Below are 6,000 nucleotides of genomic sequence, written 5' to 3'. Positions count from 1 at the left end.
TATGGATACTTGCCCAACAAGAGTAAAATGCTGATATTTGAAAATCATCCACAACTCCTCTCCACCAACAGCATGTTCCTTGACAAATTTGACTCGCATATACTCTTCATGCAGCATTTGAAGATATCATCAAGGAGTCGATCCGAACTGATCAGCTGGATGGCAGTACATAACGTCAGTGATGTAATCGTAGGTTGGTATTCAAGTCAAGCAAGATTACGTCCATACCAGTGTGTTATCAATATGGATGGTTGGTGCAACTGAATCACCATGAAGCAGCGTAAGACGAGAAGGTGAAGAAGATTTCAAGGCAACACACATTCAGACAAAAACTGGATCACGACTATCTGCACTTGGAACGAAAACCTACATGACCACACAACCTGGGCTTTAGTTACATGTGAAATGCGTTACTGGTTAAGCTAGTATGTTGAAACAAAACTCACCTCAGATACCACTGCGAAAACACGGCAGCTAGGATTTCTCAGGAAATTGAGCAGTAAAGGCAGCAACAATTCTCGCGGTTGGGACACCCCACCACGAAACGACAGAACCTCACCCTTCATAAAACAAAAACTTACCTAAGACATTATATTATCAAAGTTTGAATAAAACCAGAGTACAGGAAATCAAGAGGTCGCAGGGTACCAGTAATGGACATCCAGCAAACCTAGCACTGAATAACAGAGATGTCATCCTTTTAAAGATGGATAAAGCATCTTTAGAAACAAAGCTGGGAAAACACAAAATAAACTGTAAAGTTAGTGTCATGTACCAGCATATGACATGTAATTTTGTAGCCGGTTAAATACATTTACTTGCACATTTCTTCTAAAAATATCTGCCCATGTGAGGTCACATACCCATTTGGTGCTGTTTGGACTAGGGACTGATGAAGCTCATTACTGTCAGATTCTCCAACACCAGAAAAGTTCTCATCTGTGGTTTTTGGATTCTTTGATCTAGAAGCGCCTCGCCTCCGTCTGGGTTCCAAACACTCCATATCGTCTTGTAGCTCAACCTACCATAAACACACATGATTAAAAATTCTGTAATGGTGGTCTCCTAGCAGCCATGTTCACTGCAGGGTGGCCCAAGTTGTTTACCTTTGTAGGTCCACTAGTATCTCTTGCCTGGCGTGGATGAATTTCCCCATAAGCAATGTCCAGAGTCTACAAAACCAAAAATATGAAACAAAAAACCACACATTTGTCTTCATAAACTACTACAACAAATGATTAAGAATTTTTCTTACTTACCCCTGTCTTTCCATAATCACCCGCTGCCGGTAACCGGTCTTCCTTACTTGCAAGAACGATTTGTTTTATGTTCCAAGCCTTCAACCTTGGGAAGACACCCCAGTCCACATCCTCTCTATCAAGCCGGTCTAAATAGAAAATCTGTTTCAAAAAATTACTAATAATGTTGCACTCCACGCTATCAAACATGTTATGTAAATGATAATGGTGACCTATACATACCACGACAAATAGTGTGCAGCCTCCACATCCACCTGCATGGCCTTTAGGATAAAACCGACGACCAAATGAACGGACACTTGCAAGAAGCTTTGTAAGAACCAACGTACACCAATCATAATCCGCAGCTTCCATAGCACATGTCAGAGCTGGAACAAGATCAGACGACAACCTAGGGGACAATGTTGGACATAAAATCATTTCCAAAGACAGCATTAAGAACATTGTCTTGAATTCTTCCTCGTTGTGAGCTTCCCAATGGCTCTCCAACCTCTCCAGTAACTTAGGATGGATAGGAATTCCCACAGACTTATGCACCCTTGTGTCTCCACTGCTGGAATTGAACCTGCGAGTTTGTCCATACTGTGAAGTAATTTCTTTAGCCTTATCCCGCTGAACCTTATTCAATGTTTTATAGCTTGGAACAGCCTTTGATCCATTCGGAATGCCAAGAACCCAATGAACTTGGTTTCTAGATAACCGTAAAACCCTTCCATCAGGCATAATAACCATCTTATTGAACGGATCAATTCGGGTCATTAACCAATAACCCAGCTGCCTTGGTAGGTGCATATCACCGGACAAATACAACAACCCACCAAAACCCATTTCATAGACCCATTGTCTACAACGGGAATCAAAAGTTTGACATATTCTGCCAAAGCTCTCAACCCGACAATTTAAATTTGGAGGCTGAAACATTAAACAACAAGATGCACCATCATAAGACATTACACTCTTGAATAAATATTCAAGGGCAACTAACTGTAATTTTTAATTTACCTTCGACCGAACAAGAAAATACTCCTTCAACACTTGACCTTTGGACTTCACTTGCTCACCAATACTTAATTTATCGTCCTAAGCAATTAACCTTAATTATTAATAAAAAATAATCTATACTGGTAAAGACTACGAAGGCTGTATGTTTCAATGTAATCAAGGCACCAACTCATTACCTTGAACACTGCTGCAGTAGCACAGTTGAGGTCTTTCATCCTACAAGAATTAGCCTTCGAACCGATATGACCAAGAATGTCAGTCATATCACACATTTAGAATATAATTATGAAATAGTTTATCAACATTTAAATCAACAATGACCAATCAATTGGAAATAATTTATTAGCCTTCGAACCGATATGACCAACAAAGTCAGTCATATCACACATTTAGAAAATAATCATGAAATAGTTTATCAACATTTAAATCAACAATGACCAATCAATTGGAAATAATTTGGACTGTAAGCATTGCAATGGAAAATTAAAATTCTGCCATGACCCAATCAACAGGTATATCATCAATGCATGCTTTAACAGTACAAGTAAAAAACATAATTAGGGGTGCCTAAATGCCAACCAAATGCAATCCAGCCAACCCATTACTACGAATTCGTCAAATTCTACTGGTAAATAACAAATATCCACCATCATACATAAAACGCAACAACAATTAACTCACAGTGATACCAACATTGCAATGGAAAATTTAAATTCCAAGTAAAACCATAATTATGGGTTCAAAAATGCCAACCAGATGCAATCCACCACACCCAGTAACACGAATTCGTCAAATTCAACTAGTAATAAGAAATAGCTCATCGTAATACATTAAACGCAAGAACTGTTAACTTACAGTGATACCACTAAGCCAAATCAGCACGCCCAGTAGCTGTGTTGAATAAAATTCGCCAGCGATTCGCAAGGTGGCTGGTATGAATTATAAAACGCCTAAAATTACAAAATTGTTGTCTATTTTGGCTCGGACAAGGTCTCAACAGCTTGAAAGGACATCAATTCTTGGTATCGGGGAAGATTTTTCTCTAGGAAAGAAAAATAAGGGTTCTTCAAAATTGGGAAAGTGATGTTAACGATGTTAACGCATTGACTATGGAAGACGTAAGACGTTAGTCAACAGTTTTTTCAACTAAACTCAACGTCGCTCTGTTTTTACGTGTTTACCCTTACTCATAATAGCAAAAAGACATTACTACCCCCTGATTGACAATATTTGCCAATCAGGCTGATATACTTGTATTTCCCCAGCAACCCGAGGCTCTTGGGTTTGCTGTACGTGCTGCTTCTAGTGGTCCTGCTAGTGCTACTCAGATCTCCAAAACCTGTTCGCGTTGCAAAAAGCAGGGACATGACTTTTCCAATTGTTGGTTTAAATCTCCTTGTCCTCACTGTCACAAAAAGGGCATGATCCTACCAAGTGCTTTGAAGCGGTGGGTTACCCCGAAGGTTGGACACCTCGCACCAATCGAGGGGGGGCTCGTACCAATGCTTCCATTGCGGACTCAACTCCTTCTGCTTCGGGACAATTATTTTCCACCGAACAGTGGAAAGCTCTTGCGGGTTTCTTGGGTAACACTGAAATTCCCAAAAATCGTTTAAGTGGTAAGTTCGATGACACTAGTTGGATTATCGATACCGGAGCAACGCATCATGTCAGTGATGTCACCGAAAATAAAATTTGGTTGTTTGATACTTACACCATTGAATGTTCCGTTGGCTTGCCTAACGGTGATAATGTCCTCGCAACTTTGGCCGGTTCTGTTTGTTTGTCGGATAAAATCACTATCTCTGGAGTTCTTTTTGTCCCTAATTTGAATTGCAATTTAATTTCTGTTTCTCAACTCAGTGATCAGTTAAATGTTGTTGTACAATTTAACTCACATATGTGTACTATACAGGACCGAATGAAGGTGCTGATTGGAACGGGGCTTAGGCGAGACGGGCTCTATTATCTTAGCAAACCGGATGTGGTGCAACGTGTGTCTGTGGCTGAAGCGTCATCAGATTTGGATCTTTGGCATAGGTGGATGGGACACCCTTCGGAGAGAGTGGTTAAGTTGCTTCCTCACATTAGTAGTAATAAAAATAGTTTGACAAAAGGATGTAAAGTTTGTTTCCGTGCTCAACATCCTAGAGATAAATTCCCATTGAGTGATAATAAAGCTTTTAGAATTTTTGAAAAAATTCATTGTGATTTGTGGGGTCCATATCGACATGTTTCGTCGTGTGGAGCTCGTATTTTTTGACTATTGTTGATGATTATTCCCGAGACGTTTGGATTTATTTGATGATTGATAAAACTGAGGTTTTTCAAATGTTTATAGCTTTTGTTGCTATGGTTGATAGACAATTTAATCAGACAATTAAATGTGTGCAAAGTGATAATGAGACTGAATTTAATTGTTTGAAAAATTATTTTGTTGCAACTGGAATTCTATTTCAAACATCATGTGTAAGGATTCCTCAACATAATGGGAGAGTGGAGAGAAAACACAAACATATTCTCAAAAAGTTGGGAGAGCCCTGAGATTTCAAGCCAAATTACCCATTTATTTTGGGGGGGAGTGTGTATTAGCCGCTGCTCACTTAATAAATCGAACCCCTGCTCCTCTTTTACAAAATAAAACCCCTTTCGAAATTTATTCAATAAATGTCCTTCATTTGATGCCATTTGCACCTTCGGTTGTTTGTGTTTTGCTCACAATATAAATACTAAGGGGGATAAGTTTGCTAGTAGAAGTATGAAATGTGTCTTTCTCGGGTATCCATTTGGTAAAAAAGGGTGGAAGCTTTTTGATATCGAAAGAAAGGAATTTTTTGTGTCCTGTGATGTGAAAGTTTTGGAGGATGTGTTCCCGTATAGTTCCCCGGATGATGTAAATGTTGATGCAACTATGTTTGATTTGGAGAGTGAGGTTCATATGGCTTTTGCGGATTATAGTTTGACTGATGATGATTTGGGAGCAAATGATGCTCAATTGGGGCATGAAATAATTAATTTGGAGAGTGAGGCAGATTACACTGCAATCCCCCTACGGAAAAATGAAGAGAACCGCAGGGAGGCTGCGCACTTCACTGCAACTGCTGGGCAGCTCACGCCACAGCAAGCAGAGGCACAACAGCAAGTTGCTACGCAGCAGCAGGATGCCACGCAGCAGCTGCCACCATCCCCGCAACAAGACGTTGCTGCTGGCTACCCTGTGCAGCCTACTCAGCCCTCAAATTCCAGCTCCTCTTCGACACACAATGGTGATATGGGTCGTGGCTTCCGCGAAAAATATCCCTCGGTTCTTCTTTGAGATTTCATTACACACACGGTTGTTGCTAAGAGCTTGACTCGTCCTTCCAATCAGACTCAAGGTACTCCGTATCCCTTAGCACATTATATAAATTGTACCAATTTCTCTGTCAATTATCAAAAATTTATTGCAGTTGTAGTTCAAAGTGCGGACCCAAAATCCTTCAAAGAAGCCATGAAGTATGATGGGTGGCGCAAATCTATGCAAGAAGAAATTAGAGCTCTGGAAGATAATGGGACATGGACCTTGGAGCCTCTTCCCCCTGGCAAAAGAGCTCTAAGGAGTCAATGGGTCTATAAGACCAAATTTTTGTCTAATGGTGAGGTAGAACGCCTCAAATCCCGTTAGGTTTTATTTGGCAATCATCATCAGAAAGCAGGTATTGATTATGATGAGACTTTTGCTCTGGTTGCCAAAATGACA

This window comes from Chenopodium album, chromosome 8 (assembly GCF_948465745.1).
Source record: "Chenopodium album chromosome 8, dcCheAlbu1.1, whole genome shotgun sequence".
Classification (NCBI taxonomy): Eukaryota; Viridiplantae; Streptophyta; class Magnoliopsida; order Caryophyllales; family Amaranthaceae; genus Chenopodium; species Chenopodium album.
The sequence above is the reverse complement of the archived record's forward strand: the minus strand, read 5'-3'. Positions refer to the sequence as shown.